Source organism: Chamaea fasciata, unplaced genomic scaffold (genome assembly GCF_029207755.1).
Source record: "Chamaea fasciata isolate MVZ Bird 193981 ecotype frontalis unplaced genomic scaffold, bChaFas1.0.hap1 SCAF_7, whole genome shotgun sequence".
Classification (NCBI taxonomy): Eukaryota; Metazoa; Chordata; class Aves; order Passeriformes; family Sylviidae; genus Chamaea; species Chamaea fasciata.
The window spans coordinates 46,800,516-46,812,313 of record NW_027094092.1 but is presented as its reverse complement, the minus strand read 5'-3'; the positions used below and the strand labels follow the sequence as shown (position 1 = coordinate 46,812,313).

At 43.5% G+C, this 11,798-nt stretch overlaps 1 protein-coding gene across 4 annotated transcripts in view; it reads left to right on the top strand.

Moving 5' to 3' along the window:
* Nucleotides 1-1,238: 1,238 nt before the first annotated feature.
* Nucleotides 1,239-11,798, top strand: part of TC2N (tandem C2 domains, nuclear) — a 30,764-nt gene continuing 20,204 nt past the window's right edge. Inside the window, exon 1 of one of the 4 annotated variants that reach the window (XM_066188675.1) lies at nucleotides 1,239-1,557. The gene's annotated coding sequence lies outside the window, so the exon portion shown is untranslated. Of the gene's footprint in view, nucleotides 1,558-1,621; nucleotides 1,640-1,697; nucleotides 1,778-1,914; nucleotides 1,935-11,798 lie in introns of those variants that run through there. The other 3 variants (XM_066188677.1, XM_066188674.1, XM_066188676.1) reach the window with 3 other exon arrangements.

Below are 11,798 nucleotides of genomic sequence, written 5' to 3'. Positions count from 1 at the left end.
TGATCTTCAGACTAGATTTGTTTGGAAAAAAATTCTTTTAAGGAAGGGGGGAGGTTTGTCTCCCATCCCAGCTGAAAACATCACAGGACAGTAATGCTCTCCCTGTCCACACAAGATCAGGTTGTCCACATCCCTTGCCACACACAGTTGAATTTTGTGCTTATTGAAACAAACTTCCCAATTTTCAAGCAGCTGAAAAGAAGACTGAAACGTGTCCCAAACTATCAAAAGAGCCTCAGAGATGTGTTAATAGGCCCCTCAAATTACAGGGCACAGTCTTGCCTCTGTGAAGAAGGAAGGTCATATTGCAAACTGTTTTTTTTCCTTTAACTGCCTTGTCAAAAATACTGGTTTTAATGTCTTTTCCTTCATCATAGAGGCAACCTGCAGTCCCAATGGATGGCTGCTACTGCATTGCAACTCCAGCAGCTGGAGAGCTGTTCGGGCAGGACTGGAAGTAGTTGAGAACCCAAAAAACCCTTGAGCATGACAATGCTTAGGTAACTTGATAGCAGCAAGCTGCATACAGGGGCCTTATCAGTAGTTAAACAACACACTTCGGTGAACAGTGAAAATAAAGCTGTTCAGTCATGTAAATTAATTCTGTGAGATGCCTTGAAATGTGTGATTGATGCGCACCTCAGGAGGACTCAGATAATTCTGGAAGCATACCAGGTTGCTGGTATTTCTTTAAAACGGTGACCATGCATACTCTCCTGAGTTCCATGAACAGGAATCAGAGCCTCTCTGCTATGTGATACCCAGTACGTGAAACTAGCTCTGTGCCGAGATGAACAGAGACGCTTTGTTAGCTCGAAATTTATAAGTCTGTGCTTTTGGCAGAGGGTCTCTCTCCCCTTACAGTGGCTCTGGAGTTTGAAGTAGCTGTATTACACTGCATGATGACAGCCATGAAATTCTGGGTTAGCAGCAGATCTGTGGTGCTATTAAATTTTAACTGAAAAATCTTGTAACAGAAAAAATAGTCTTGGTGGATGGGGAATCCAGTAAAGACTGCAAATCAAAAGCTACTAGGGCAACTGTGCAAAACGTTAATGACTGGAAATGTTAATGCTCTCAGAGTGTAAACAGCATTTCTTTGGGGAAATACACACTTTTCCGTGCTAATCCAGCCCCACCTTTTCCTCATATTTGCCTCTTGGGGTATTTTAGCACTTCCAGTTACCAAAAACTGGAATCAAGGGGAAACCACCTTGAAACTTAAAGAACTTTTCCTTCCTGGAAGGAAATTCCCTAGCCAGAATTTCCTGCTGAAAATTCTGAACCTATCAACTGCCTGTGCTCCCTAAACTACCCTACAAACGATGCACTCTAGTGGCAGGGGCTTTCTCACGTGTCCCTCTGAAGCTTAACTCGACACGGAGCTGGACACGCCGTTTTCTAAGAACATTGTAAAACATGAAAAAAATCGCCTTTTCTCTCTAAAACAGAAGCCTGGTTGCGCTTCTAGCAGAGCGAGGGGCAGCTCTGGCACCGACTTTGCAGGTGTCGCGGTCCAGCAAGCGCCAGAGAAGAGTTACTGGCGGCCATTTGGAGGTGAGGTCGCCCCGGCGAGTAGCTGCGGTGAGGCGGGAGAGTCCCGGGGCGCGGGGAAACTCCCCCCGGGCGATAGCGATCGGTGAGTCAGCGCGGCCGGCGCACCTGGCGGGCCGGCCGGGCGGCGCGGAGCGGAGCGGAGAGCAGAGCGGCGGCGGCGGCGGCGGCGGCGGCTCCGTCCCGCGGCAGCTCCGGAGGGCACTGCGGCCTCCCCCAGCAGGTACCGGGCCGGGCAGAGCGGGGCCAGGGCAGGAGCCCCGGCCGGGGCCGCGGGAAGGGCAGGACGGCTGCGGGCAGCGCACGCGGGGAGCAGGAGCTGCCCCGGCGGAGGGCGCCGGGTGTCTGTGCTTCCTATCGACCTGGGGAGATGTAGGCAGGTAGGAACGTAGTAAACTGTTTTGAAGTACTGGGGAATTCAATCTTCATGTAAATTAGGTCCGAGGTTCAGTTGTACTTAGAACAGTTTCAGTGTGGTGGATGAAAATGGCCTTCTAAAATTCTAATATTCTGTGTGAATTAACGGCTAAATGTTGTCACAGGCCAGCAATAGCTAATTGGATCGTCTTCTTTAGGGACACTTCTAGTAATTAGAGATGTGGTTCAACCAAAACTCCAAAGCAAGTTGTGGACATAGCTAGACAGTTTCCCTCTGTATGGGATGAAATTAGCATCAGAAAACAAATAATTACTGAAGTTATGCCCTTCTGTATCCAAGAGCACTGCTAAAGCAGCAGGTATAATTGTAAGCTGTTTCAAGCTGTCCTGTTCACAGCTCTTGAATGCATGCCATGAAGCTGGATTCCTGGGTGTTTCGGATCACTCTGCTTGTTAAACAGCAATCCGAAATAAATACCATCTTTAATTAAGCTGGTCTTGTAACTCTCCTTTGATGTGGAAACATGCCCGGTGTTGCATGTGATGCCTTTCTCTAAACAATAACGAAAAGGTCGACTGTTCCTACAATCCACACGTCCAGTCAGCCCGCTGTAATTGTGCAGGAAAATAACAAGATCTCGGCTTGTCCACGGGGCCACAGCTGTCAAGTGCCTTCCCATCTAAAAGATCCTGAGAGCGCTGGCACCTTGGAGCTGGACCCGTGCAGTCCTAACCCTCAGTCTCCGATCTGTGCAGGCTCAGGTTTTTCCCGCTGATACTTTCTGAATGCATTGAGGTTTGCTGCTTTATGTGCCTTTAGTTTTTACAGTGTTGATTAGCTGAGTGTCCAAGGTATCCAGAAGCGAGGTGTACCTTGATAAATTCTTCTTAGGGAGTCCAAGTGTCTTTAGATTATATTTTTGGGGATCAGGACTACTTAAAAACCATGCAAGGGAATACATTGCCATGCCTTTCCCCGCCACCCCCCATCCTGTTCTTTCTAGGTTTTTTGTATAGCTGTTAGACATGTGTGAGGAATCAAGTTCTGGTTTTGCATCTTTCATTTCTCAGTAGAGTGCTAGGCCCATAAACCTTTGTGCTGTTCTGGGCTGGTGGTCTCTGACTTCTTACTTATGAAACTCTTTCACCTTGCTTTCAGTAGAGAAATATTCATTAGGTGAGCTGTGATCTTCCAACTCGGTGACTCGGACATGAATCCAGGAGTGGGGAAGTTTAATTTTTTGTCCTTTTTCCCAACTGTATGCTAAATATTAGAATATATATTTGCAGAATACATGTGGTTAAGCAATACTTAATTTCAAGAGAATATATTTATTACTAAAGTGTCCCTTGATTCTTGCCAATACTCATAAAAATGACGCCTACTAAAAACGTTGCACCCAGAGGGTATGTTGGACTTCACAGATGTCACATGAATTCCCCTGCCCTGCCCTGCCTTTAATTTAGATGATGGATTCCCCAGGTGATTAATTCCTCTCTCTTCTTTTGCTGTGGAAAGTGTGGGCAGGATTGTTCAGTCATGTGTGTGTAGGCTATTAATTTACAATGTTGGAAAAAAGTTTAGGCGCTGGTCTCTTTGTCTTAAACCTCAGGCTTAGTTGTTTCCCTTGTTTGTTCTGTCACTTTTTTATATAGTATCAGTGGGTTTGCTTTCCACTCAGCCTCCGTTCATCCTATTTGTGGGTGGTTTAGTTTCAGTTGTAAGTTACTCTAAATACATTCTCCAGGGCTGTGGCTTGGCTGTGATACCAGCCTGCTCTGGCCCCTTGTTTTCCCCACGGCATTCTGACCCCACCTTGTGCAGTCAACCGTAGGGAGAGTTGGAAAACCTTTTTTTTTTTTTTTTTTTTCAAGGAGGACAAAAAAAAAGGGTTGTTTATTTTGGTCATTTAATTTTGTATCTAATCGCAGAGCTGGGCCAACTCACTGTGCAGCTGCATGTTTACTGGTCCTGCAGGAATGGCTGTTGGCAAGGCAGAGCTGGACAGCCCCCCCAGTAGCAGCCAGCCCTTTAAGCAAGTTCAGGACAGGCAGATGCAGCCCCCATGTGTGGTGGGCAGAGCCAGAGGACCTGCATTATCAGGGCAGCCTCAAATAGGAAGCTGGGCTTTGGCTAGCTTAGGCCTCCTGTCTTTGTGTCTCTCCTATCTGCTGTGGCTTATGCCAGAAGTATACTTCGACTTTGGTGAAACATTTATTGAACGTTTTTGCTTGATTAAAATGCTACTTACTTCATTTAGTGGATTTTATGTGATGCATATCCTCACCTATTGCTCCCCTCTTTGCACTCTTGTTTAATTTTATAAAAGAATGGCTTTGTTTACTCTGAATTGCTGTCTCCCCAGATACCTTAAATCTGGTAAATATACTCTCTAATCTAAGTAGGACAACACCCAATCTCTGTCAGCAGAGAACTTAAGATCTCATCTCTTTAAAGTGAAAGGCAGAGAAGGTCTGACTTGAAGTAGAACAGTCTCTGAGTTAAGCCATGTTGTCATTCTAGTTAGTAATGATGCTCAGGCTCCATCAGAACAGTTGCCTATGCAGAGAGAAGTTAGGCTGATAGCCTTTTGCAGCCGGGATGGATCTTCACATCTCAGATGGGAAGCCTCACGTCGGAAGAGGTTCAGAACCTGGGTTTGCTTGAGCTTCTCTGTGTTCCATGGTATTTTTAATGATCTTAATACATCAAACCTTGATGAATTAGTGAGGATACTTGTCTTAAGCTTAGTATGAGTATTTGCCTGTCATTGCAGCTGAAGTTTGCACTAATTCAGTGCCAAAAGAAAATTATGTCGTCAATCTGGTGCTTATCTTTCCTGTAAATTGTACCCTAGTGATTTTGTTTTGAATCTTTGTTTTTCCGTGATCTAATAGCCAGACTTAAACTGGAGAGAACAGATAATTAGGTCCCAAATGAAGGGTGTTGATGTTTGGGAGATCCTTGTGGTCACTGCAATGGCCTGAAGGGTGAGTTCTGGAGATGCTCCTTTGGCAGTTAAACCAGCTTTGAAATCAAAGAAAAAAAAAAACAGTCTAAAAGGACCTTGTCCTAATGACTCTGAAACCTCCATGGCACTCCATTAATTTAGCACCTATGCTTTGGAGCCTGGAACCTGGATTTTAGCTGGTGCAGGGTGGGCAGGGGGTGGCTGGCTGTGGGCACGGCGCTGGGCCCCGGAGCCCCTGTGGCCTCATCCACAGGGTGTGCTGGGGGTGCAGGAATGCACATGTGTCAGGCCTCAGCTCTGGCTGCAGCGTGGAGAGCCTAAGGCTGCCTGGCTTCTGTGGGACAGCCTCGCCATCAGAGCTGTGGTGGGGGGCCCTTGTCCCTGCAGGAATGCAACCCCTCTCTCCGCACTCTGGGCAGAGTCATTTGAGCAGCGCCTTTGTGGTTAGTGGTGAACTGATACAAAAGCAAGTTGTGTCTCCTGTTTCTGAAATAAATTCTGCTGTTTAGCACTCCTAAGTGACAACAAAACATTCTCAAGACCAGTTTAATTTTGTAATGGGGGAAATTCTAAAACTTTTAATTCTGTGTTGGTTTTGTTGGGGTTCTTTTCTCCATTATTTACTTTGGAAAATGGAGTTATTGGCCCCTAGATTGGGAACTCCCTCTGACTTTCCCATTCAGGTTCTCCATCTTCTCAGCAGTGACCAGAGTTGCAATAAAAATTTCTTCCATGAAGCTTTGATAAAACACAGAACATCTGCCTAAATCACTCTGGCTTTCATTCCATTCAGTGGTACATGTACTTCCAGATCTAGTTTCACCCGTGTGTGAAATCATGGGTCCAAAATCTCTTAGGAAGAGTGTTGATTTAAACTCAATAGGATTTAAAGAACAAACCCATACATTTATGGTGTAGCTATTGTTCACTGAGTTGTTAAACAATTCTGTCCTAAGGGAAAACAGGGAATGCTGCCAACTTCTGCTCTCAGGACCTCTGTCTTCTCAGAAGGGAGCAGAGCCCCACCACCATTGTAGCAGCATTGGGCCATTAATGATTGGGATCTCAAATACTGCCATTAAATTGAGACAGTTTTGATTTCTGCTGTTTCTCCCCGTGTCTGTGCAAACTCCTTGAAAAATGCCTCTGTTACACAATGCCTGGTTACCACTCATCTGGCTGGGCAGCTGCCAACAACTCCAGCCAGTACAGCTCTCTGAGAGGCACTGCTGGGGCTGTTAAAGTGGTTCTGGGCTCCTGGTCTGGGTGAATTTAATGCAAAAAGTAATAAATAGGTGTACTTTATAAGGACAGTATCCTTCTGGACTTTGATTTCAGTCTGTGTTTAGGCAGCTTCCTGAGCTCAGTACACATGCCCTGCAGAGCCTTACTCCCAATCTGGTTTGGGTTTGAATTATTTAAGATCAGTTCCCATTTCCTGTTCTTGATTCATTCATTTAACCTGTTTTCATATATGAAATGTACTTGAGTCACCTTTCCTTTCTTAATCTCAGACATAGTCTTTTAGCTTTCATCTATACAACCTACATGTTTGCTTCCTCCCAGCACTGTATAACTGGTTCTACGCTGACAGTGTGGAGCAGAACTGCTGAACAGGGAATCCTCACCCACTGGAAACTCCATAATTGATGGTGGTTTTGTTTTCATTATGAAACAGGATAATAATTGTGTGCTTTCAATAGTCTTCATGTCTCTCCTATCTGCTTCACCCAAAAAACTGCTTCACCTAAAACAAAGCAGTACATGTGTGTGCCCACGTATATGTGAAGAAATTGTCCATCTTCACTCTTGTTTTAATGGTAATGAAACTATTTTTCCGTGCAAAACTGCTTGGGTTTTCTTCTTTCTTTCTTTCTTTCTTTCTTTCTTTTTTGTTTGTTTTTTTTTTCCCCCCAAATATACAGAAGAGCTATTTGCATTAGCTGTCTGGATGTTATATGTGTATCCATGTGTTTTCTGTAAGGCTCTGTGGTCATGGCAGTGACTGAGGAGTCCTGAATGCCATTTAATGCTCTTTTTCAGTGTTGCATTCCGTTGGTTTCCAAGGGCCATCTTTTCAAAACTAGACACATTTTGCCATGTTAGGGAACTCCACAGGCAGATGCTCTTGCCTGAAATACCTTCTTCTTGGCTGTCCTGTTGAAAAATGAATTCAGATGTTTCCAGTTTTCTTTGGTATCATAGCTATAGGATTGCTGACAGTTCTATTTTCGTGGCTTCTTGGCATTATTGGCAGAAAGAGAGAAAATTTGGGTTAAAGCCTGCCACAGAATACATAAAGAAAGTATTAAGTTAGATTATAAAGTAACAATTGGTGATTGTTGTGCTTTGTTCCTAATCTGCTTAGAGCAAAGGACTTATCTTATGTTGAATTCTTTCCATGTTCTCATCAAAAGCCAAGTTCTTTTTACAGATATTTTAGTCTCTTCAGCTTTCTTTTCTGGTGTCCTGACTTCAACTCTTGCTTTGCCGTTTTCCATCTGAATCCAGAAAGGTCTGCAGTCCAACATAATGGATTTATTATTTTGTGTTTACTGCCCCAATACATACAATATTGTACATTCTTGTCCAAGTCAGTGAATTCATCTTCAGTTCACAGGAACGGTGTTGTCAGATCAGTAATTGGATGAATTGGTTACTTGCCTAATGCAACATTAGGAAGAAACACTCTATCAACTTTTACAGCCCAGAGCATAGGGGATTCAGCATATTAAAATCCCAAGTTTTAAGCTTTATCATGGGATAAATTTATAATGTTCCCTCCTTAATTCAGATATAAATCTCACAAAAGAAAAACTGGTTCAGATTTATGGAATTTTTTCTTTTGGCCCTTGTAAATTATATTATTAATGTTTTGCAGACTGGGGTAGGATTGGATTAAGTCTGCATTTAAGGGCTGCAGGTGCAAGGCTGTAGTGCTAAACCAGAGTCAGGGTGTCCCTGGGGCCCCTGTCAGAAGGACAGCTTTGGATCCTGTACTCGTGCCAGGGTTTGTTCCCCTTCTCCAAGGGGTGCCTGAAAAGCAGAAGCAGTTGTTCCTGTAGCACAATAGCTCAAGCACACACACCTGCTCAGCTTTATTTTTCTTCAGGGAAGTAGGCAGGAGCAGTTAGTTCTTCTTTGTGATGTACTCTGTTGCTCTGTGCCTGGGCTGCGTGTGCAGATGTGCTGAAAGCCATTTGGCCTCCTCTAGGCTGGAGCCCTGGGAAGAAGCAGCTGCCGAGCTGAATGAGACCACAGCTAGATTGCACAAGTGATCTTTAGGGTTCAGCTCAGGGCCTGCATGAAGAGAGACATACATTAGATCATCTTTGTCTGGGCAGAGTAGCTGGAAGGAGAAGGCAAAGCTGGAGTGGGACACGGCATGTTCTCTCAAAAGTGCGTGTGGGAAGATGTGGCTGCTCCAGGAGAAGTTTCTGCCCTGGCACAATTAGAGCTGGACCTCATTGGCAGGAGAACATGCAAAGCAGCTCTTGGGCTCACAGTGAGTTCTGCTTTTACTGCTATGACAACACCTAAGCTAAAAACTGATACCTGAGGTGTTTTTCTTTCCCTCGAAAGAAGCTTGCCGAAGTTAATTAATATTTTTGTACAGTTGTCACATCCTGACTGATAGCAGTAAAATATTAAGCACTCCAGCTGATTACAAGAGTTTTAAACTTTGCCTGCAACTGTTACCTGTAGGAGAGCCCAGCAAACAGTATCTTACCTGAATGCTATGGCAGTCACCAAAGGGAGTGTGGAGATGCTGTCTGCAGGCTCCCACCTTCCTTGTCTTCTTCACTTGCTCAAAATACAGTCAGAAGGATGCAAAGTAGTGGAGTGGTAATCGTTTGGAATGTCAATACAGTGCTTGCTCTTACCAGTGTTATTAAATGAAATATTTTCTCACCTTAGATTATCTTGTGATATTGTTGAGTCTGAGGTGGATAGTTCCTGGAGACTGAGTTAAAATAGTAGTGAAGGAAATTAGTTATTGTAATATTTTCTGAAATAAAAACGTGTGTTTCTGCTAAAGTTGCTGAGTGCAGTGCAGGCATAACTTGTTGAACTCCAGTGGTGTCAGAAGCTGAGGGGAGGGGGACAAGGGCTCATCATGGGCCTTCTGGTCTTCAAAAGTTCTGCTTTAGTATTAAGTGAATGAGAGGAGGTTGCAGCACAGGCCTGTGACAGTTCAGACCCATGATCTCTTCCGTTCAGTTTCCTGTTTTTGTGATCAGTGAGTGGAACGCATAAACCTTCCCCTGATGGGCTGCTGTGTCATCATTTACCAGTGTGGGAAGGTGCTTCCTGAGCCCGGGCAGTTGGTGGTTTGTTTGCATCATGGAGTGTGACTTTACCATCTACTTCTGTTACCTGATTCAACTGTACAACTGCTTAAACAATACTGGAAGCCACCTTGCCCAAGGCAGGCTGTGCAATGGTCTGTCATAAAATCTCCATCAGTTAAACTAGGTTAATGATGCATAGTCTTCTCTTCAGTTTTGAATATGTAATTGCACTCCTTTTTCCATTTGCTGGACTGAGAGAGTTTTGCATCTCTTCATTATGTTTCTGTTGAACTGTTTGTAAGATGTCTCTTTGGGGCTCTTCCAGAAATAGGTATGGAGCTTCTTACGCACCTGATAGGTGTGTGTTGGCATGACGTTTTTTGTTTCCTTTTTTTAATTCCTGCAGACATCCTGCTACTTCTGAAGTTTATAATGAATAGAAATGAAAGCTATGTCCTCTCTTTTCACATGGTCAGACCCACTTGAAGTACCTGTCTCTCCTGTGTGGGCAGTACAAGTCAGACCTGCCTACAGTCCCCAAAAAAACGGTTGGGTTTTTTTAAAAACTGTAGCTTTGTGTATGTGGGTACATGTGTCCCTGCTGCTGCAGTAGCAAAGTACCTGGAGGCAAATGTCTCCAAACCATTTAGGCTATTTTACTCATGTTGGCCGGTTTTGAGGTGTGGTGGTCGTCAGCCACCCCTCTTCAGCTGAAGAGCTGTGCTGAGAGGGGTGCACAGCTCCCAGACCCTCTCCCCCAGAAGCAAAACTACCAAACAGCTGGCTGTGAAAGTTAAACCTTCAGCAACATCTGCACCATCAAAAGATAATCCATCTGACCTGCATCAGAAGCAGCTTTTGCTGTGCTGTGCTTCTGTTAAACATCTGGAGACCTGAGCTGGTGCTGTTACGCTCTCTGAAGGATTTATACGACTGGGACTGACTGCATCTTCTGGATCCAAAAGGCAGAAAGTCACAGGGCAGCATAAACAGGTAGCATAGGAGGTATCATAAATGGGGTGTTTGGCTGAGGTGTGAACTAGCAAGCCTGAGCTCCCTTCCTCCAGAGGCCAGATCCTCATGTGTTGCAAAGTGTCCTGGCTCCACTGGGGCTCATGGAGTTGTAGACGCTTATGTCATTCGAAGATCTGTCCCAAATGCTTTACAACTGATGATCCCTATTTCCTGATATTTTGTTTTACACATCCTGCTGTGTGAGAACTTACTGCTACTAGAATTTTGCTATGTTTCTAAAATGCAGACTGAGAATGCGTTGTATACCTTTATGAGTGGCAATAAATCTCAAAATGTTTGAAACCACTGGTTTAGCCAGCTCTCCCTGTTTGGGAACAGCTGTTTCACCTTTGTTTCTATTGCGTGGTTATAAATGTGTTACCTGCTCAACTCCTATGGAGCAGAGCTGTGACTAAATGCAGTAAAATTCATTGGCAGCCTGCAGTCTTGTTGCAAACACCCTTTCCTCATAAGGCAGTAAAGACCTGAGATTTCTTTTCAGACTGCTTTCAGCTTTTAGTATTTAATATTGCGATCACCCGTTTTCTATCATGTTCTTTTTATTTAATGAGTTGTTGAAAATATTTACTTTCTTCTCCAAACATCTCTGTCTTGTAATCGTTCTGGAGGCATTTGGAACTAAAGTCTTTGATACTCTGTTTATCTGATTTTAGCTCAGTCAAAATTTCTATCAGAGGAATCTGGAAATCATTAAGATAATTTATGTTTTCCATCTAAACCCATTAAAATAATAGTTATTATAATTCTCTAGGCTCAGTGTATGTGTGTGGTTAGGTTTTAAACTGCTGTTTCCAGGATGTTCTAATAAGGTTGGCTCTCTGACTGCTTTAGTGTGGAAGTACTCTTGCTGAGTTACATTTGCTTATCTTACTTAAGTTTGACACTGGGAAGAGAGAAATTAAATGGCTTACTGAATTCGGTGGAAAACACCAAGAAAGGGAGAATTTGACACAAGAGTGACAAGATCTGGATTCAGTTCCCTCTTCTGCAAATAATTTCTCTCTGTTTATTTGTCTGAAAATGAGGGCAAATTCTCTTTTTCCCCATCCTTTTGTCACTCTGGAATCTCAGAAATGGAGGATGTCCTTGTTATGTTCATTTTTCCTAACAAAAACTGACCCCAAAAAGTAGAGATAGTGTCAAGGAGCCTTAACTTCTTGTTAAAATGGATGACATCGCTGGGAAGTCAGTACTTCTTTGGGATTTGATGATGCACCTAACAAATGTCTCTAAGGTTCTGGTTTATTTCGTAAATATATTCCCAAATAAATTCATGTTAGTACAACCTTTTAACAACTGTTAAATTATATACTGAAGACTTTTGGGTAGCCAACACCAGCAAAAGGATCTGGCATGTGGGATAAGTTTAACCTTTGAGAGAAATGTCAACTTCTGTCAAGATCATTAAGTAACTTGCTTAGTCTTCTACAATGTTTTTGTTTATATTCAGTTAATAAAATATACAACAGAACCTGCTAAATTTCTGTCTCTCCCACATGGTTAAGAGAAAACTTTTGCATGCAGTGGAAGTTGTATAAATAACTGTAGGCAGCTTGAAAAATACAGA